The sequence below is a fragment of the Aotus nancymaae genome, unplaced genomic scaffold (assembly GCF_030222135.1).
Source record: "Aotus nancymaae isolate 86718 unplaced genomic scaffold, 86718_ANA_hifiasm-v0.15.2.pri h1tg000019l, whole genome shotgun sequence".
Taxonomy (NCBI): Eukaryota; Metazoa; Chordata; class Mammalia; order Primates; family Aotidae; genus Aotus; species Aotus nancymaae.
This window is the reverse complement of record NW_026988431.1, coordinates 46,255,093-46,277,187: the sequence shown is the minus strand read 5'-3', so window position 1 is coordinate 46,277,187 and position 22,095 is coordinate 46,255,093. Positions and strand designations below refer to the sequence as shown.

The following is a 22,095-nucleotide window of genomic DNA, read 5'->3' as shown; positions in this document are numbered from 1 at the left end:
GGCTCTCATCACCCAGGCTGGAGTGCAGTTGCCCAATCTCAGCTCACTGCAACCTCTGCCTTCTGGGCTTAAGCGATTCTTCTGCCACAGCCTCCCGAGTAGCTAGGATTACACGTATGTACCATCATGCCTGGCTAATTTTTGTATTTTTACTTTTATTTTTTAATTCTTAATTTTTTTTTTGGAGTCTCATTCTGTCACCCAGGTTGGAGTGCAGTGGCACAATTTTGGCTCGCTGCAACCTGCGCCTCCAGGGTTCAAGTGATTCTCCTGCCTCCCTTAGCTGGGATTGCAGGGGCCAGTCACCCTGCTCAGCTAATTTTTGTGAAGATGGGGTTGCACCATGTTGGCCAGGCTGGTCTTTAACTCCTGACTTTAGGCAATCTGCCTGCCTCAGCCTCCCCAAGTGCTGGGATTACAGGCATGAGCCACCGCACCCAATTCAATTTTTGTATTTTTAGTAGAGATGGGGTTTCACCATGTTGGCCAGGCTTGTCTGGAACTCCTGACCTCACACGTGATCCACTTGCCTTGGCCTCCCAAAGTGCTAGGATTACAAGCCACCTTGCTTGGCCTTATGCTATGGTATATTTTGTATTATCAGGTTAATTTCAGTACGTTGAATTCTAATATTATGAGATGATCCCTGGGTCCTAGAAAGAGATACTGGCTCTTTCCTGGAACTCATTTAACATAGAAAACAAATATTATTCTGCTAAATTTACCACTTTTGTGTATCTGAAAGCATGAAGTTTAAATACTGTTAGATAATAGACGTAATCATTCCAGACAAAAATCTTCACCTTACTTGCCTATGCTTACCTTATCTTGTTTCAGATAATCAAGATACTCCTGGTAATTTCTGTTCATTATGGAATCAGAGTGTTTTTCTTTGGGCAGTTTTTCTGACTTAACTGATATCAATTCATTAACTTCTCAATTTCTCCCTTACAGTCAAGTGACATTAGGTTTCAGAAGTATTTCTTTTTTTCCCCCACACTATGACTCTGAAAAGACACATATGTATCCTTTTACTGTAGTTTGACTTGTCTTGGTTCCATGTAGATGCTCACATATTTATATTAACATTTTTCTCTCGTGGTGGCTTACACCTGCAATCCCAGCACTTTAGGAGGCTGAGGTGGGTGGATCCCTTGAGGTCAGGAGTTCCAGACCAGCCTGGCCAAAATAGCGAAACCCTCTCTCTACTGAAAATACAAAAATTAGCCAAGCATGGTGGCATGTGCCTGTAATCTCAGTTACTGAGGCAGTTACTGAGGCAGAAAAATTGCTTGAATCTGGGAGGCAAAGGTTGCCGTCAGCAGAGATAGGGTTTCTGCACTCCAGCCTGGGCAACAGAGCGTGACTCATTCTCAAAAAATAAAAAAGTAATACAAATTAAAATAGAAAAATAAAAATTTTTCTCACAATACTTCTAGTAAATTCCATTTTGTCACCAAATGCATCTTTGAAAAGTATATAAACTTAAAAAGGAGAAATTAAAACTTGCTAAGTTTTCTCTCAGCTCTACAAGTACACAATTCAATAAAAATAATCTTTTTAGGTCTTCGAAAACAAAGTTTTCAAAACTGGCTATTACATCAAACAACTGATAGATTTCAAAAATTGCTTTTGAAAAGTATAAGCATATCATGCAAGTATATCAAGATGCATTATAAAGAGATTTTGTGAAATAATATCTAAAGAACAGCTTAAGTCATGACAAGTCTTGTAGGCATTTCTGTAGCCTCCCTGCCCCTCTCTCACCCTGCCTCCCACCACCATACACACATTACTGTTGTGTACTGCCTGCAGTAGGTCCAAGCAGCTGCTGGGGTGTGTGTGGAATAAGATAGCTGAAGCTGTCTTTCTGTCTCACCAAACAGCCGGTAGAGGAAGGAGACATTTTGGCAGTGATGCAGATGAGGAATTCACTTTCCCCTGCCAGGCTTTCTCCTGAAAATAGTGGCAACATCAACTATGTCCCACTTGAACTTTACAAAAATGGCAAAATACTTTACGAAAGAACCCACTAAGCTTGGACCAGGTCTAAAGCAAGTTGAGCTACCCAGGATGCAAAATTTTAGGTGGCACTCAATCAGGTGCTGACACGCACTTGCGTGGCCTTGAGAGCGAGTGCCACCTTAAGTTTCGTGGCTCACTTGTCTCATCCTCATCCCCGACAACCTTTTTCTGCAATTTTTAGTGTCTCTATAATATAATCCACCTGTGATCAAGTATAAATCAGGTAACAAGGAAATCCCATTTGGGTAGAAAGTGTAGTTTTCTTGTATTTGATGCATCTGGAAGATATTTGATAATGGATTTAGCACAGAATAGAGTTGAGAATTCTGAATATTAGGGCTTTTCTGGGTAAATTAACGTAAGCATGGCTTAAAATACATTTTGCCTATACACAAGCTCATCCCCATGATCAAAAAAGATATGTCTAAGGTGATAAAACTGTATATTCTACCCTCTTATTTGTTCTTTGCCTGGATTTATATTCTCAACGGATCCCACTTAGCCTACTGTTTCATATCATTAAGTAATCATTAGTTGAAGAGAATTCTCTCCATCTGCAATTACTCAGAGTTAGTCTCTCCAGTAATGTGTGTCTATGTCTACAGCTACTTGCATTCAGAATTACACAAAGCTTAATGACTTTCTTTCTGCTCCTAGTATTCTTTTAAAAATGCTTGCCCTGGCAGCTCACTCCCCTGAAATGATGTCTCTGCGTTTGTGCACTATGCCAAGTGCCTCACTGAGAATGTCTTATTCTGTTCTGGATTTTGGCAGAACAACTTCCAGGTTATTTGTAACTGAACAACTCTTCCACTGCATAAAAATAATTGCACTCCCTCTTCCTTCCTGTGTTGAACTATGGAAAGCCCTTGCTACCTGCCCCTTAGTTGGGCTTTAGTATTTAGCCATTTCATGTTCATTATCACGTAGACCTTTCATGTTACACATCTTCCTGGTCTAAACTCTGTGAGAAATGGATGAGACAGTAACAGAAATACAAAGAGGAAGAATCTTTTCTCTCATTTATGCTTCTGACTGTGGAATTCTAAAGTCCTGTTTAATGCTCTTAGACTCTAGTCCACAACCTATGAATTAATTACTATTTTTATTTGAGGCGGAGTCTTGCTTTGTTGCCCAGGCTGGAGGGCAGTGGTGCAATCTCAGCTCACTGCAAGCTTTGCCTCCTGGGTTCAAGCAATTCTTCTGCCTCAGCCTCTCGAGACAGGCATTTATCACCATGTCCGGCTAATTTTTTTTTTTTGTATTTTTAGTAGATACAGGTTTCACTGTATTGGCTAGGCTGGTCTCGAACTCCTGACTTTGTGATCCGCCCGCCTTGGCCTCCCGAGGTGCTGGGATTATGGGCGTGAGCCACCACGCCTGGCCTTTGAATTAATTATTCTTATTCGTTATGAGGCAAACTGGTTCCCACCTCCCTTTCCCCACTCCAGCCTCCACCAGCTTTTTTTTTTTTTCTGAGATGGGGTCTTACTACCATCACCTGTGGAGTGCAGTGGCATGACCTTGGCTGGGTGATGGGAGTGAGACTGTCTCAAATGCATTGAGTGCAGTCAGAATGTATAAGTGAATGAAGCTGAAAGCTGAATGAGGGTTGACCTGTAGTAAACTGGGAGAGTAGTTCCTCTCTAGAGGTCCTGCATGAACCCCAAGTTCAAATTCAGATAAGACAAGGTAGCATACATAATTCATAGATTTAAAATGCCATTTAAATAGTGTGTGCACACATGTGTTTGTATGTATGTACACGTGTATGTTCTGACTTCTTCTTGGAAGCTGGCTTTTTGTAACGTGAAAGTATTATATATTACAACACATAATGCATAATATAAATCTCTTAATAGAGGCAAGTAAGTGAAAATTTGGGACCAGGAAAACATTTTTGCAGTTGATCTAGAAGTCCATGAGGGAGGTACACTAAGTATAAGCCTGTAGGTTTCCCAGGGAGAGAGATGCAGCAGAATTCCCAATTTCTAGGAGAAACAAAATACTAAAAATAAACTCCCAGCAGTAAGCCCAGGAGGAAGCTTTAACAGCAGAGTCAGAGTCTTATTTCTAAGCTTTCAGGGGAGATCAATGAGCAAACATCTTTTTCCTCAATTAATGATTGTAGCATTTCAAACTGACAAAAGTTTCAGAGTAAACAAAGGCAACACTGAGGCAGTTCTAAGACAAAATAAATTGCCGGTTCCTTTCCAAATTAATTTTTTTTTTTTTTTTTTTTTTTTTTTTTTTTTTTTTTTTTTGAGATGGAGTCTCTGTCTGTTGCCCAGGCTGGAGTGCAGTGGCAAGATCTCAGCTTCTGCAACCTCTGTGTACCGGGTTCAAGCGTTCTCCTGCCTCAGCCTCCAGAGTAGCTGGGATTACGGTCCTGAGCCACCACACCCGGCTAATTTTCTGTATTTTTGGGAGAGATGAAAATAATGAAGAATAATTTGTTTTATAGTGCCATGTATCTTTGTAAAACAAACAAAAACACAGTTGTTCTCACAATATTGCTTGGGAAACAACTCTATCTGAAATGCGACATACTTTGTAATAATAGCAATGGTCTGGAGCCACCTTGTGGTAGTCACCTGTAATTGGATATCATTTTTAAAACAATGGTCTAAACTATAGTTTAGGATAAATGAAAGATGCCTTATAATTGTGAAATGATCGTATTTATTTCAGAACACTAATCTTCCATGTACAGACTACATATATAAGTGGCAGAAGTGCCAACCAAAAATATATTTGTAATGAAAAGTAATAACAATGATGGTAATGGTAATTTATTCAGTGCTTCTTGTGTGCCAGGCACTGGGCTGTGAGTCTTGTGTGCATTCACTTACTAGATAGGGAGACTCTAGTGGAAACTGAAGTAAACTAATTCAATTTATTTCCCAAGGCCACACCGATTTATTAAGAGATGGCATGGGATTTGCAAACTACATCTAAATCCAGAAATGTAGTAACTACTATACTTTTAAAAAATGCATACTATCAGCCGGGTGCGGTGGTTCATGCCTGTAATCCCAACACTTTGGGAGGTGGAGGTGGTTGGATCATCTGAGCTCAGGAGTTCTAGACCAGCCTGGCCAACATGGCGAAACCCCGTCTCTACTAAAAATAAAGAAAAAAAAATGCCTACTATCTACCAGGCATCATTTTAAGTACCTAATATTATTTAATCAGGATAATATTATTATGAGATAAATATGCCTACATTCATTATGCAAATGGAGAGGTCCAGAACGTATTTATAACCTGCCCAAAGTTACTTAGCCACAGCTGACAAAGTTGAAATTTGAACCTAGAAATATTTAATCCTAATATTTAAATGCTAAAATATATAGCATTTATACTATGCTAAGTCCCACCATATCAACTACATTGTATACTTTAATGTATGCATTTATTCATTTATTCACGCGCTGATGATAAACACACACACATACATATGCACACACATGCATACAGGGATTGGGAAACAAAAAGAGGATGATATTAGGCATCGTTAGGTTTGAAGCTCAAGTGTCCATCTGACATCATCTAGGAAGAATTTGTTTTCTTTGAGACTGGAAAATCTGTTTAATATGACTTTAAGTATGAAGAAAGGCAGAAAAAACACTCCAGATAGACACACACATCTGGTTATTACGGTTATTATGGAGAATACTCTGAGTCTCAGTTTTTGCACTCAGAGCACGTGTACACAAACACACAACACACACTCTTACACCTGAGCCTTAGTGAATTTTTTCCTTTAGCTGGAGTATGCTCTCTTCTTCTTTTGGGTACTTCTTACTCCTTTTCCAAGAATCAACTTAGATACCAGTTTACTTAGAATCTTCCCTGGCCCCCATGCCAGTCTGAATGCCCCCAGCCCGAACCATGGCCTGCAGAACACCCTTTCTGCTGCCTTTCATAGCATGCAGCACACTGTGGAACAGGGCTTTCCTGTGGCCTCATTAGACTCTAAGCTCTGTGCATCTCCATGCTGTTCTTCCATTGGTGGTTCTTCAGCATTCAATAAAAGCTTGTTGCCAAATGAATTAAGGTCTCCAAAAAATCACAATCTAGGTCACAAAAATAAGAGCAGTAAGTACCATAGGTCTGAATAGGGAAAAGTGGATGCACAGAAGGGGCAAAGGGCAATTTTATCTGGAGAAGGAAAGGAATAAAAAGATTTTCTAGAGGAGATGATATTTGATCTGTGGAGGGCTGATGGAAAGGACAGATGGCTCATGATAAGGAAGGGATTTGACTCTCAAATACTAATGCACAGGAAAATCAGTCTCTTGGAGAATTTGTAAAAATGCAGATTTCTGGGCCACATACCCAGAGTTGATTTCCCGGGAACCCTGAGTCAGCATTTCTAAGAAGTCCCTCTGCTGATTCCAATGCAGATGGTCTTCAGACCATGTTTTGAAGAAACAGGAAGGCATGAAAATGCATGGCATGTTTGAGGCCAGGCAAGAAGTTCTTTGTTTGAGGCCAGACAAGGAGGTTTGTGATGCATGCACCACCACACTGGGCTGATTTTTATATTTTTAGTAGAGATGGGGGTTTCACCATGTTGGCCAGGCTGGTATCAAAGAATGTTGGATAGTATGACTTGGAGGCCAGATGAGACCAGATTATGAAGAGCGTTGTGGGTCATACCAAGGAGTTTACATTTTATTCTGTAATACTGTGGAACTATTACTGATTTGCAGTGAGGGAAGTGATATGATCAGATATGATTTGATTGCACTGCAGAGTTTGACATTCATTGGACAGAGACTGAAGATGGCATGTCCACCTAACATCTCCCCCTTGCATGGCCTCATTGAACATGAGCAGTGTTTTTCAAACTTCTCCAAACTCCCAGACATATTCTTGGGCTTCATAAATTTTCTTTCTTTCTTTCTTTTTTTTTTTTTGAGACGGAGTTTCATTCTTATTGCTCAGGCTGGAGTGCAATTGTGCGATCTTGGCTGACCTTGACCTCTGCCTCCCAGGTTCAAGCGATTCTCCTGTCTCAGCCTCCCGAGTAGCTGGGATTACAGGCATGCATCACCGCTAATTTTTGTATTTTTAGTAGAGATGGGATTTCACTATGTTGGTAAGGCTGGTCTCAAACTCCTGACCTCAGATGATCCACTCGCCTTGGCCTCCCAAAGTGCTGGGATTGCAGGCATGAACTACTGTGCCCAGCCAAATTTTCTATTCTTTTTAAAAAAACACACAAAGGGCAGCCTGTACCCATAAATTTTCTATGATGACCTCTTCTTCTTATGTTTTCATGTCAGCGATAATGTTAGGCAAATGTAATCTTGCCCCAACTCATCTCATTGATTGCTTTATGACCAGTACTACTACAGGATTCTGGTGACTGTTTGCATTTGTGCTTCATTCCACATGCATGGTGAACCAGCAAGGCAGTTTAGTAGTGGAAGAGGGCATAGATTCTAGTTCCAGGTGGTATGGATTTAAATCCGAACCACCACTAACAAGCTGTGTACCCTTAGGTAAGTCATATACCTCTTGTACCTCAGTTTCCTTATGTATAGAATGGGGAAATAGTGTGCCTAGGCTTTAGGGGTATTGTGAGAATTAAACGTGTTAGTACTGCAAATGTGAAGTGTTAGATGAGTGCATGGCACAGAGTAAGGACCATATGAGTTTTAACTTTTTTTATTGTTGCTTTATGTTAGAAGTCTCTCCTAAGCTGTGGAGCTTTGTTTTACTGCCATAGTTGCACTTGAGCCACTGCCTGACACAGCAACCAACCACTTCTAAAGTATGAGAAATATGTTGTAATGGCCTGCTGACATGGGCTTACTCAAGGATTTACTTTATTAGCACATCACTGCTAGAGGAGGAGGCTCTCAAAGGCATTCTAGACTGTAGCTCAGATTCCCAGCATAGATTGTCTCCCTCCCTCCCTCCCTCCCCCCCCTCCCTCCCTTCCTTCCTTCTTCCTTCCTCCCCCTCCTCTCCTCTCTTTCTTCTCTTTCTTTCCTTCCTTCTTTCTCTTTCTTTCGTTCTTTCTTTCTCTTTCTTTCTTTTGCCTTGTCTTTTCCTTCTTTCTTTTCTTCTCTCTCTCTCTCTCTGTTTCTTTCTTTCCTTTGTTTTTGAGATAGGGTCTCTGTCACCCAGGCTGGAGTTCAGTGATGCAATCATGGCTCAGTGCAGCCTCAACCTCCTGGGCTCAAGTGATCCTCCCACCTCAGCCTCCTGAGTATCTGGGCCAACAGGTGCACATCACCATTTCTGGCTAATTTTTAACTGTTTGTAGAGATAGGGTCTCGCTATATTACCCAGGCTGGTCTTGAGCTCCTGGGCTCAGGTGATCCTCCTACTTCAGGGTCCCAAAGTACTGGGATTACAGGTGTAAGCCACTACACCCAGATTATGTTTACACATTTTATCTTCACCTTGCTCACACAACTAAATCCCTGGTGTCATTCCTCCAACTGGGGAGAGCAGAGAGCTTCTTAGGGCACCAAATTTTATTACCCTTTATGGTATCTGAAAACTTCAGGTGAATACCATAAATATCCCTTATCGCCTCTCCTCCTGTATCTGGGGATACAGAAGGAGTTTGTAGGAATAAGCCATTTGGGAATCTGGGGTTCTGTGAGGCTGAGCAGGTAGAGTTTAAGTATCACAGATTTGAGACTTTTCTCTAAAAGCATTCCTTATCTCACATGTCCACTCTGTCTAGCCCGCTCCCTTAATGGTCATGGACTAATTAGAAGGGAAGAGAATCAGATGTATTATGTGTTGCTTTCACACCAACATGGAAGGATAAGAAAAAGATCTTAACCTTAGTAAGTCAACACATAAGCCAATAAATAAAATCCTAGAGAATATTCTAGTAGTGTGCTATTTCAGGACCAAGATATATGTAGCGATCTCTTGGTGGCCAGAAGTCATGACTGGCTTCTTTGTTCTATTCAACTTGTCCTGGACACAGGGCTTTAGCCCTGAATTCTTGGCACATCCCTCATGTACTACTCTCCACCTTCAGGTCAGCAGGGAGCATCTCTCCTAGACCCTTTTCTTTGTTTTCCTTCACCCTGCCTTGCCTCTTCCCACACCTTGTTTCTTTCTTTCTTTCTTTTTTTTTGAGACAGAGTTTCACTCTTGACACCCAGGCTGGAATGCAATGGCACAATCTCAGCTCACTGCAACCTCTGCCTCCCGGGTTCAAATGATTCTCCTGCCTCAGCCTCCTGAGTAGCCTGGGATTGCAGGCGCCCGCCACAATGCCCAGCTAATTTTTGTATTTTTAGTAGAGATGGAGTTTCACCGTAGCCAGGCTGGTCTCGAACTCCTGACCTCAGGTAATCCACCCACCTTAACTTCCCAAAGTGCTGGGATTACAGGTGTGAGTCATCGTGTCCAACCCACACCTTGGTTTTGTTCATCACTTTCCCGTACCCAGTGTTGCATCTCCCGATTTTTCTGGGTAGGCAGGACTCATTGGGGCCCTAGCTGGAGGGATGTTTTCTTGCCTGTGTGTGTTGATGTCAGTGCCCCGGGGTTGGGTACACCCTCTTCACATCACACAAGCAATACTTATTTTCAGTCACACATTATCAGCTGGCTGAAATCTTTCCCAGTCTACCACCAAAGGCTGGATTTTTGTCACAGTTCTCTTACATCCTTCTAAAATGCTCACATTCCCTAGCAAGACCTGATGGCTGGCCTTCAGATACTCATGCTACATGCATAAGCCATCACTGTTTTTCTACCTCAAAGTATTATGTCAAAGCCATACAACAACCAGAGGGGAAACCCACTTATTTTTTTCAACTTAGTTTTTATTTATTTATTTATTTATTTATTGAGATGGAGTTTTGCTCTTGTTGCCCAGGCTGGAGTGCAATGTCGTGATATTGGCTTACCACAACCTCCACCTCCCGAGTTCAAGCGATTCTCCTGCCTCAGTTTCCCAAGTAGCTGGGATTACAGGCATGTGCCACCACACCCAGCTAATTTTGTATTTTTAGTAGAGACGGGGTTTCTCTATGTTGGCCAGGCTGGTCTCGAACTTCTGACCTCAGGTGATCCGCCCGCCTTGGCCTCCCAAAGTGCTGGGATTACAGGCGTGAGCCACTGCACCTGGCCTCAACTTAGTTTTATATGAAGAAAGGTGGCTATTTTTGCTCCCTTGTAACCCAAACAGAAAAAAATCAGCTGAGACTCCCATCTAAATGTCAATAAATGGGATTAGGGAGGGGGTAGCTAATGGCAAGGTCTAGGAAATCTGCCTTCTCTTTTAGCTCCACTGTCTTTTCAGCTCTGGGAGTAGAGTTTCCAGCAAGTTCTACTAAATCCCTTGGTAGCAAATTTCTCTAGAAAGGATATTTTGTTCCCCAACTGAAATGTACTTAAGTGAAACTAGGTTCCAAGATTTCTCCCTTGATGGGAATAGGTTTCAGCTAGGAGCCCCAGGCTCTTTGGTCTACGTGGACCGTAGACTTTGAAGTAGCATCTAAAAGAATCCATCACCATAGACAGGCAGTTTAGATCTAGACTACCTAGTTCTAGTGTGATTCTAGAAGCTTGCTAGTTTCTATCAAATTCTGTCAGGCTCCCATTATAGAAAAGGTTTCCCTTTGTCCTTATTATAGGTAGATAATGTGGAAGAAATGAAGATAGAGTTTAGGGAAGTTCCCACTCCTTAAATCTAATCCTATGGCTGCTGATTTGACCTTAGCAGCTGAAGGTATCCTATATCCTAACTTTGAATCACACAGCTCATTCAGTGTGTAATAGTTTATATACCACTTATTTTTCTAGGTTTCTTTTCTACTACCGTAAGTCATAGGAAACACAAATATATTGGCAATGATAAAAACAAATTCATTTTTTTAATTTAATTTTTAAGAAACAGAGCTTTGTTTTGTTTTGTTTTTTGAGATGGAGTCTCACTCTGTCACCCAGACTGGAGTGCAATGGTGGGATCTTGGCTCTCTGTAACCTCTGCTACCTGGGTTCAGGCGATTCTCCTGCCTCAGCCTCCCAGGTAGCTGGGATTACAGGTGCCTGCCACCTTGCCTGACTAATTTTTGTAGTTTTTAGTAGAGACAGAGTTTCACTGTGTTGGCCAGTCTGGTCTTGAACTCCTGACCTCATGATCCACCCTCCTTGGCTTCCCAAAGTGTTGGGATTATAGGTGTGAACCACAATGCCTGGTCTTTTTTTTTTTTTTTGAAACAGAGTTTTGTTCTTTCACCCAGGCTGGAGTGCAGTGGTGAGATCATAGCTCATTGGAGCCTCATACTCCTGGGCTGAAGCAATCCTTCTGCCTCAGCTTCCTGAGTAGCTAGGACTATAGGCACGCACCACTGTGTCCAGCTAATTAACTTTTATTTTTTTGAAATGGGACCTTGCTCTGTTGCCAGACTAGTCCCGAACTCCTTGGCTCAAGCAGTCCTCCTGCCTTAGCCTCCCAAAGTGTTAGGATTACAGGCAGGAGCCACTGTACACAGTCGAAAAAATTCTTAATATAGTCTATTTAATCATCATGTTCTCTGAATCTGAAAGAGAACATTCTTCTAAAATGCTCTGTAAAGTTTAGTATTTCTAAAACCCTATTCAGTGTTATTTTTCTTCTGTCTAGCCCTTGTCCTTTCTTGTGAAAGGAAGAACAGTTTTTTCTTTTCTTCCACCCTCCACATGATTCAGTTGAGGTGAATCAGCCATACCTTTTTTCCCTTCCTGGTTCTCTCTGATCAAGACTACTTGCTATGAGACCCATCTTGGCAGCCTGTGATGGATAATGCTCAGAAGTGACTGAGATGATACTAACATCACTCCTCCAGCTGGACACCTGGCGGGATGAACTGAACCCTGCAGCAGTGCCCATGATCTCTCTACCCCATAACCTTCTCCAGAAATGTCAGACTTCACACAATGCATTGCACCTGCAGGGTGTTCTCAGCAGTCAATATCAGGAGGGCTAAGCTGTCAGGCTGAATGAGGGCACATGGCCACGTACCTTTCAGGGATTTGAAAGGAAATGACCCTCCCCCACCTCCTGGCATGGTCCTCTATCTGCCTGTACTTACATCTCTGCCTGTAGAACCACCATCTTCCGAGGAGGTGGCCTGGTGCTCAAGAGTGGTCATTCTTGAGGGAGGAAATGGGAGGCATCAAGTAGGGTTGAGGCTAACGACAGACAAGATCCTGCTGGGTCAGGTCTATGGCCAGAGGACTTTCTTTCTCTGGCATTCAAGACATTTTGTCCTACAATAAGAATAGTAATAGCAGGCCAGGCACAGTGGCTCATGCCTGTAATCCCAGCACTTCGGGAGGCCAAGGCGGCTGTATCACCTGAGGGCAGGAGTTCGAGACCAGCATGACCAAGATGGTGAAACCTCATCTCTACTAAAAATACCAAAATTAGCCAGGTATGGTGGCGGGTGCTTGTAATCCCAGCTACTCGGGAGGCTGAGACAGGAGAGTCACTTAAACCCAGGAGGCAGAGGTTGCAGTGAGCTGAGACCATGCCACTGCACTCCAGCCTGGGCAACAGAGCAAGACACAGTCTCAAAAAAAAAAAAAAAAAAGAAAAGAAAGAAAGAAATAGTGCCTACTCTGATCCAGGCCATGCTCTAAGTTCTTTACATACCTAGTAAACTCAAGCCTCGTCTCCAACACTAAAGGGAGATTTATGAGAGAGAGAAACCTCAGGTCTATAATCCCACCCAAGAATCACTTGAAAAACAATCTGTTTATTTTTTAATTTTGTTTTTATATTTTTTATTTAATTTTAATTTTTTTTTGGTTTTCAGATGAAGTCTTGCTCTGTAGCCCAGGCTGGAGTGCGGGGGCATGATCTCTGCTCACCACAACCTCCGCCAACTGGGTTCAAGCAATTCTTCTGCCTCAGCCTCTGGAGTAGCTGGGATTACAGGCATGCGCCACTGCACCCAGCTAATTTTTTGTATTTTTAGTAGACATGGGTTTTCACCATGTTGGCCAGGCTGGTTTTGAACTCCTGACCTCAGGTAATCCACCCACCTCGAATGCTAGGATTACAGGCATGAGCCACCGCTGCGGCCCCGGTTTTGTTTTTTAAATTCTGAATAAAAGTATGCAGGCTCTCTGGGTTGCTTTCCTCGGTATTTTTACAGGACACTCATGTCCAAACCAGCCCCACAGTTAGCACAGTCCTGACTGGTTGAATGTGGACTCAGCGCAGCCCTAGGTGCCTCCCCATACCTCTCTTTCCTTAGAGTGCCCTGTGCACCTTTACCATTCTCATTGTACCTACCTACATTCAGCTCTGTTTGCCACTATAGTGGAACATCTGTTATCTCTGATTTATATGGTGATGCAATGTATTTTTAAAACATTTTAAAAATTATTTATTTATTTCACCCAGGTTGCGGCATGATCTCAGCTCACTGCAATCTCCGTCTCCTGTATTCAAGCAATTCTCCTGCCTCGGTCTCCCTGGTAGCTGGGATTACAGGTGCCACCACCATGCCTGGCTAATTTTTGTATTTTTAATAGAGATGGGGTTTTGCCACATTGGCCAGTCTGGCCTTGAACTCCTGACCTCAGGTGATCCACCCGCCTCGGCCTCCCAAAGTGCTGGTATTACAGGCTTGAGCCACTGTCCCCGGCCATGGTGATGTAATTTAGATAAAGCAGAATATTATCAAAAACATCTGAACAATCCCAGACAGTAACTGCAAAATGTAACCACAGCATACATGTCTGATATTTCATTGCTAAAAAAATTTTCTTCTTCCTCATACTTGGATGATATTATAAATCCCTTCTCTAATGCTTTAGAATGCCTCCTTAAAGCCCTTCTTCATACAGTTCAAATAAAGATATAACAGTGTACTCCAGGAAGTCATCTGTCCCTCATAACCAGCAGTCTAGATGTCATTTTCAACTCAGCTGGTGTTCTTCATCTACAGGACTGTTTAGCATTTGGCTGAATGAAAGCAGTGATATGTTTGAGAAATGAAACATCCATTTCCTTCCTCTGACTGGGTAGCAATAGCTAACTTCCAACAAGTCCCTTCTGTTCTGTACCCCTTTGTCCTTACCAGCATGAGTTTTTCTGTGTGCTTCTGTGCTTCTTCATGCATACAATCTTAGATTTCTGGATGTCTACGCACACAGAGCTATTCCTCTTGGTAAACAATACTAATTTGCCTGCTTCTTTTCAAGAGGCAATACCATTCCATCATTATATCAGTTAAGATATGTTTGATACCAATTAACGGGAAACCTAACTCAAACTAGGGTAAACAATAAAAATGATCTACTTGCTCATATAAAATAAAATCAAGAATTAGTCTGAGCCCTAGGCAAGGCTCAATCTAGCAGCTCAGCAATAAAACCTTCAGCTGCTTTTTTTGTTTTATCCTAAAGTGTTAAAAATGTCTTTTGACTGTTTCCAGTGGCTGTGTTCACAACTAGCAGTATGATAGAATTCTTCTGTGGATTTATGGTAAAAGGAAAGAAGTTCTTTCCCTAGAGGCTTCAACACACATCTTCTGTCTCAATGTTCAGTTGGGTCACAAGCCCATCTCTAGGCAATCAGTTTTGGCTATTAGATGGCATATGCTGATTAACTTTGTCAAAAGACAAATTTACCATAATTGTAGTTTGAAGATCTATTTACGATTCTAAAGTCAAGGCAACACCTCATTCTATAAAATAGAATGAGTGCTCTGATGAGCTGTGCAGAGGGAGTTGGCATTGTTGGAAGAAAAGGGCTGAAGAAAGCAGAAAAAGAGAACAAAATGTAGATTGATCATTTCAAAGTTACTTTCCTGATAGAGTTAAAACAGAAGGGATGCTGGGCACTGTGGCTCTTGCCTGTACTCCCAGTATTTTGGGAGGCCAAAGCAGGTGGATCACGAGGTCAAGAGATTGAGACCATCATGGCTAACATGGTGAAACCCTGTCTCTACTAAAAATACAAAAATTAGTGGGGCGTGGTGGCACCCACCTGTAGTCCCAGTTACTCGGGAGTCTGAGACAGGAGAATTGCTTTAACCCGGGAGGCAGAGGTTGGAGTGAGCCAAGACCGCACCACTGCACTCCAGCCTGGCAACAGACCAAGACCATCTGAAAAAAACAAAACAACAACAACAACAAAAAAAACCCAGAAAGGACTTCTTTATTATGTACAGGTAAACTAGGCCCCTTCTGTAAATTGTTGCTGTAAATCTTCTGTTTTCGGAAAACTGCCTTGTTTCAGAGACTTTGCACATAGCACAAGTGGCTCCATTCTTGTTTGGTCTGGTCTGGCAGGGCCTTTAGAAGGAGCTCCATTTAAAAGAATAGCCTCCCCTAAAATTTGTTTAACAGCTTAAACTCCTCAGGGCCCACCTCTGTAAATGGGAGTGGGATTGGCTTTTGCCAATCACAGAGGCTATACTGAGGATGATAATTTCACCAGGAGAAAAAAGGGCTTGGATTCATCAAACTATCCTACAATGACATTTCCATCATAAATCTAATCCCACTAGTACTCAGGAAAGCCTGTGAAGTTTTATTTACCAAGTTTTGGAAGATCTGTTCCAAATGCACTTTGTATATTTCTTGTATTCTTTGCATTGGTGTGCACAGATATCTGAGGCCTTACACACTTTTTTTTGTTCTCAGCTAAGCAATTATTTTTATTTCCTGCAGAAAGGGTACTCCCATCAGTAGTCTAGCCACAAGAGTACCACAAACAAAGGAAAGCAGACATACTTATTTCTTACGCATTTGGAATTGTCCTTACTGCTGTGTCTGATCTCCATTGGCTGCCTTAAGCACTCTTACTGGATCCCTTCTAAAGTCTTTTTTTGTGTGAATGACTGGGTCCTGAACCAAGTGCTTTATGTGTTTATGCATTAGAATTTCACAAAAAGCCTAGGTGCCATCAACTTCTTTTTGCAGAGGAAAACAAAAGTTAACTAATTTGCCTGGTGTCATACACTTAGTAAGTGATGAACTCAAAATTTAAGCTGAGGCAGTCTGTCTTTAAAACCTGAAGTGTTATGGGCCACACCATAACACCTATCATCTCTCTGACATGCTGAGGCTTACCAAAAGTGCTAAGACTTCAACACACACTATTTTAGTTATATTTTTTTAAAAAATGAAGAGATAGTGGCAAGCACCTGTGATCCCAGCTACTCGGGAGGCTGAGGCAGGAGAATCACTTGAATCCGGGAGGCGGAGGTTGCAGTGAGCCAAGAGTGCACCATTATTGTACTCCAGCCTGGGAGACAGAGCAAGACTGTCAGAAGAAGAAGAAGGAGAAGGAGGAGGGGGAGGGGGAGGGGGAGGGGAGGGGGAGGGGAGGGGGAGGAAAGAAAGAAGAAAAGAAGAAGAAGAAGAGAATAAGAAAGTTATAACTTATTAATTGGGACTAATAATTCAGTGTTAGGAAATGATGGGGAAAATGGAACTCTTTTATTCCTAAATTCCTTTTCATCTTTTCTGTCACGGAGGAAGATCTTTGGTCTAAAAGGGTAGTCCAAATGGTGGCAATAGAAAATAGATTTTGAAAATAGGTAAAGACATTATGGGAGAAAACCCACCCACTTCCATGAGTTTATGTCCTCTTGCCCAGACAAATTAAACATTGGAAACTGAGAGAAGCTGTGACCGATTCAGCCTACTGAAGCAATGACACTGATCTGTAACAATGGGAACTGCTCCTGGAGGCTAGGTACTGGCAAATGTAGTGGAAAAAAACAAAACAAAACACACTTCTAAAGATAAATAAATAAATATGCCAGCTGAAGAGGTTGTCGTTGATTGTGGGCAAGCTCTAAAGTAGCTCATTGAAAGCAAATTTATTAGTACGTAGAAAAGCAGGATTTTCACGTAAAAATGGCAGACAGTGGCCAGGCAATGTGACTGACACCTGTAATCCCAGCACTTTGGGAGGCCAAGGCAGATGGATCACGAGGTCAGGAGTTAGAGACCATCCTGGCCAACATGGTGAAACCCTGTCTCTACTAAAAATACAAAACTTTGCTGGGTATGGTGGCACACACCTGTAGTCCCAGCTACTTGAGAGGGTGAGGCAGGAGAATCGCTTGAACTTGGGAGGCTGAGGTTGCAGTGAGCTGAGATCTAGCCACTGCACTCCAGCCTGGCTACAGAGCGAGACTTCATCTCAAAAAAAAAAAAAAAAAAAAAAAAAGGCAGACAGTGTCCAGCCCCTTCTTGCCATTTTTATACAAAAGGTAGTATTCTCTACCTAATGATTTGCACCTTGCTTTTTTGTTTTTGTTGGTTTATTGTTGCAATACTATATTTTGGAGATACTTCCCTCTGGTATGGAGGCAGTGTCTGCATTTTTCTCCCAGCCACCTAGAATTCCATTGTATGAATATACATATTTTATTTAATCAATCTCCTATTGACTGATACTTTTGTATACTCTCAATTTTACAAACCAAGCCACAATGAATACCTTTGCATATATGTGATTTTATAAATATTCAAATACTTCTTTAGAAATACTTAGAAATTATACTTTAGAAGTATAACTTCCCAAAAATGGTAAGATGTATCAAAAGGATATATGCATCTGTAGTTTTAAAAGTTAATGCCAAATAAACTTCCATAGATATGGTACTAATTTATAATTTCACTACAAATGTATGATATGCCTGTGTACCCATATCCTTATCAATACAGATTCTTACCAAACTAGGGAACTTTTGAAAAAATAATAGGTAAACATAGTATTTCACTGAGTTTTAATTTGCATTTATTTATTTATTTTTTGTGAGACGGGGTATCACTTTGCTGCCGTAGAGTACAGTGATGCAAGCACAGCTCACTGCAGCCTCAACCTCCTGGGCTCAAGCAGTCCTCCCATCTCAGCCTCTTGAGTAGCTGGGATTATAGGCATGCGCCACCATGCTCAGCTGATTTTTTTAATTTTTTTTTTTGGTGAGATTGAGTCTTGCTCTTGTACCCCAGGCTGGAGTGCAGTGGCGCAATCTTGGCTCACTGCAACCTCCACCTCCAGGTTCAAGCAATTCTCCTGCCTCAGATTCCCAAGTAGCCGGGATTACAGGTGCCTGCCACCACATGTGGCTAATGTTTGTATTTTTAGTAGAGGTGGGGTTTTACCACGTTGGTCAGGCTGGTCTCGAACTCCTGACCTCAGGTGATCCACCCACCTTGGCCTCCCAAGGTGCTGTGATTACAGGCATAAGCCACTGCCCCAGGCCAGATTTTTAACTTTTCTGTAGAGATGGGTCTCACTGTGTTGCCCAGACTGGTCTTGAACTCCTGAACTCAAGGATCCTCCTAGCCTCCGCCTCCCAAAGTGTTGGGATTAAAGACATAAGTCACCACACTCAGCCTTATTTTGTATTTATTTTATCATCTTTGAGTTTAAGAACCAGTAGAATTTTCTTTCCTATGAACTGTCTGTTCATATCCCTTGTCCATTTATTTTTTTGTTGGGTTATCAATCTTTGCAGGTCAATTTTATTTATTAGAGAAATTAACTTTTTAGTAGTGACATTTAGTTTTCTTCGATTTGTTGTGTGTATTTTGATTTTGATTATAGTATCTTTTATTATGCAGAAGTTAATATTTTAATGAAATAAGATATATCAACATTTTCTTTTTGGCTTCTGGATTTTGAGTTATGTTTGGAAAAGCAATTGTTTTCGAAATTATGAAATAAAACATTTGTTCTATTACTTTTAGAGTTTAATTTTCACATTTAACATTTTGATTTATATGGATTTATTTCCTGATGGATGAAGTGATAAATGAATCTAACATTTTTCCTTCATAGAAGGCTACCCATTTTTTTTTTAACATCAGTTTTTGGAAGGTCTGCCTTTTTCTCATTCGAGAGACTGTCCTTATCATATACTCAATTTCTCTTTTGCAGGTCTATTTTTGTGCATTCTATTTGCTTAATTTGTCTTTCTGTTTATTCAGGCACAATTGCTATATCATTTTATTTATGAAGGCAATATAACATGTTTTATTAATAACATCTGGTAAAGCTATTTCTCTCTCATTTTTTATTTTTATTTTTCAGAAATTTTTTTTTACAGCTATCTAGAATTTCCTTGTCCAGATATACTTAATTTGTTTAACCAATCCCTTATTGATGCACACTTGTTTATTGTCTTTGAATTTTACAAACAATGCTGCATTTATGTGATTTTACAAATTCAAATTTTTAAATAAATGATAATAAAATAAACACATAAAATGGTTTATTTTTCCATGTGGGATTTAGATTCACCTTGAAGAGTTAAAAAAATATTGTGTATATATTATAGAGATTTCTCTAAGTTTATAAATTAACTTATGGAGAACTGACATTTGTGATGTTGACCTTTTGTTAAAGAAAAATCTGAGGCACAATACAATTTTATTTTACTTTATTTATTTATTTTATTAAGACAAGCTTTTGCTCTGTCATCCAGGCTGGAGTGCAGTGGTGATCAAAGCTCATAGCAGCCTCAAACTCCTGGGCTCAAACAATCCTCCCACTTGATCCTCCTGAGTATCTGAGACTACAAGTGCACACCACCAAGACAGGTAAAGTATTTAAAGAGTTTATTTGAGTTAGAAGCAATTTATGAATTAAGGAACACTAGACCAAAATAAGGTTTAGCGTTCTGGTAACAAATTGTCAGGGGCAACTATTTTCAGGGTAAATATGGAAGCAAAATAAATTATTTGATTGTTTTCAATTATACAATTGCCTTATTTGTTCTATCATATGGGAAGGTCCTCAGTTATATAATTATTAATTTGTTGGCTACTTGTAATTGATTGAGCTTAAATTCTGTTTTTGCTTAACATAGACATTTATAAGAAATAGCTCAATTTAAATTTTGCTTATGTTTGCAAATCAAGCTAAATTGAGACACTTAGAGGCCTAATTGGTTTTGTCTGCTCAGTAATTCTTCCGGTTTGGTCACCATTTTAATTTAATACTTTTTAATCCCAAAACAGGGAATACCTTTCCATTTGAGTTACTTTTGTCTATGTCCTTCATGAGTGTTTCCTTCTTATGAGACATAAACTTTTTTTTTTTTTTAATCCAAACGCCTACAGCACCCGGTAGTCCCAGGCGGTCTCCCATCCAAGTACTAACCAGGCCCGACCCTGCTTTGCATCCGAGATCTGACGAGATCGGGCGCGTTCAGGGTGGTATGGCCGTAGACGAGACATAAACATTTTTAATCAAGTTTATTCCTAAGTATTTTATTATTTTTCTTGATATTTAAGTAGAATGTTTCTTTCATTGTATCCTCTAAGTGATAGTTGTTTTTATATGAAGAGCAGCTGGTTTTTACATTTTACTTAGGTACTCAGCTTCTTATTAAATTCTTTTACTGTTTTTAGTTTTCCAATCTATCCTCTTTGGATTCCTAAGAATTCAATCATATCATCAGTAAACAGTGATAGTTCCTTCTCCTCTGCAATGTTTATACCTCTCATTTTTTAATCTAATTGAATTGGGTGGTACTTCCAGAACAATGTTAAATAATGGTGGTTAAGGACAACCTAATGAATGGAGACACTTGGGACAATTCCTCTTTAAGAGCAGTGATAGGTTTAAGGATGAAGATAAATTTGCCTTATCTGTTCATATTTATTCCCATCTATTCATATTATTCATATTATCTTATTCCTATTTTAGTATGTATTATCAAAAATGAATGTGAAATTTTATAAAAATGTATTTTTAATGACTATAGGGATATTTATATAAATTTTGTCCTTAGGTCTAATTATATGGATAATTATATTAGTAAATTTTATAATATTAAAATATTCTTGCATTTGTATAATAAACTTCTTTTGGACACAATTTCTTTTTCTTTGCTGATGGATGAATTTCAGTTTTTAACATTTTATTTTGGATTTTTATATTACCATTCATTAGAGGAATGAATTTGTAGTCCCTCCTTCCCTTTTTTCTTTTTTTTTTTGGATCTTGTCTAGTTCTTATTTCAATTTTGCTTTCTCAAAAATAATTAGAAAGTTTTCCTTCTTATTCTATGTAATAGCATTTATTTATTCACTCTTTAAAATTTTGGTGGAACCATCTGAGTCTTGTGCTTTTTGTGGGGGAGTTAGTTTTTTTGTTGTTGTTTTTTGTTTTTTGAGATGGAGTTTCACTCTTGTTGCCCAGGCTGGAGTGCAATGGCGTGATCTGGGCTCACATCAACCTCTGCCTCCCAAGTAGCTGGGATTACAGGCATGCGCCACCATGCCTGGCTAATTTTGTATTTTTAGTCAGGCTGGTCTTGAACTTCCAACCTCAGGTGATCCGCCCACCTCTGACTCTCAAAGTGCTGGGATTACAGGTGTGAGCTGCCATGACCAGCTGAGAATTAGTTTTTTAAACTTTATTTCCTTCTGAAATCATTTTTACTTTCTGAAATTTACTGATTTTTTTTTTTTGAGGCCAATTTTCCTGAAAGTTTCATGAGCTTTGTAAAGGAAGATGTATTCTCTGTTTTCAGCAGTGTTAAAATATAATATTTATATATACCTTATTAATTGTTATTTAGACCTATGTACTTCTGTTTGTCCATTTGATCTCTTATGTAGTAAGAGAGTAAAATTAAAAGTTACTAATAGTTATTTCTATTTCTACTGCATCTTCTATGCTTTTTGGTACGTATATATTGATACCATGTTATTTGGTTCATAATGGTTTTTAACTTCTAAAATTATATATATTTTTAATATATATGTTATATATATATATATACACACACACACACACACACAGAGAAATGCATTAGTCGTACATGTACAGTTAGATGAATAATTTCAAAATGCACACACCTGAGTAACCACCATCAAAATAAATAATAGAATATTACCAGACAGTGCTTGGCTTTTCAAATTATTCCTTTTTTTTTTTTCACATCAAGGTTTAGTAACTTTACTGGGTAGGATATGTCTCAGTGTTTTGGGTCAATATTCTCTGGCACATGGTGTATTCTTAAAATGTTACATCAGGAAAGTTACCTTTTATATTGGCCTCATTTTCTTATTCTGTTCTTTTACTTTTGGAAATAGAATTATGTATGG

General features: G+C 40.0%; 1 non-coding gene across 1 annotated transcript; it reads right to left on the bottom strand.

Moving 5' to 3' along the window:
* Positions 1-20,091: 20,091 nt before the first annotated feature.
* LOC135275982 (5S ribosomal RNA) lies at positions 20,092-20,210 on the bottom strand. Its single transcript, XR_010343558.1, has one exon. It is a non-coding gene; the product is annotated as a 5S ribosomal RNA (ribosomal RNA).
* Between the last annotated feature and the right edge of the window lie 1,885 nt (positions 20,211-22,095).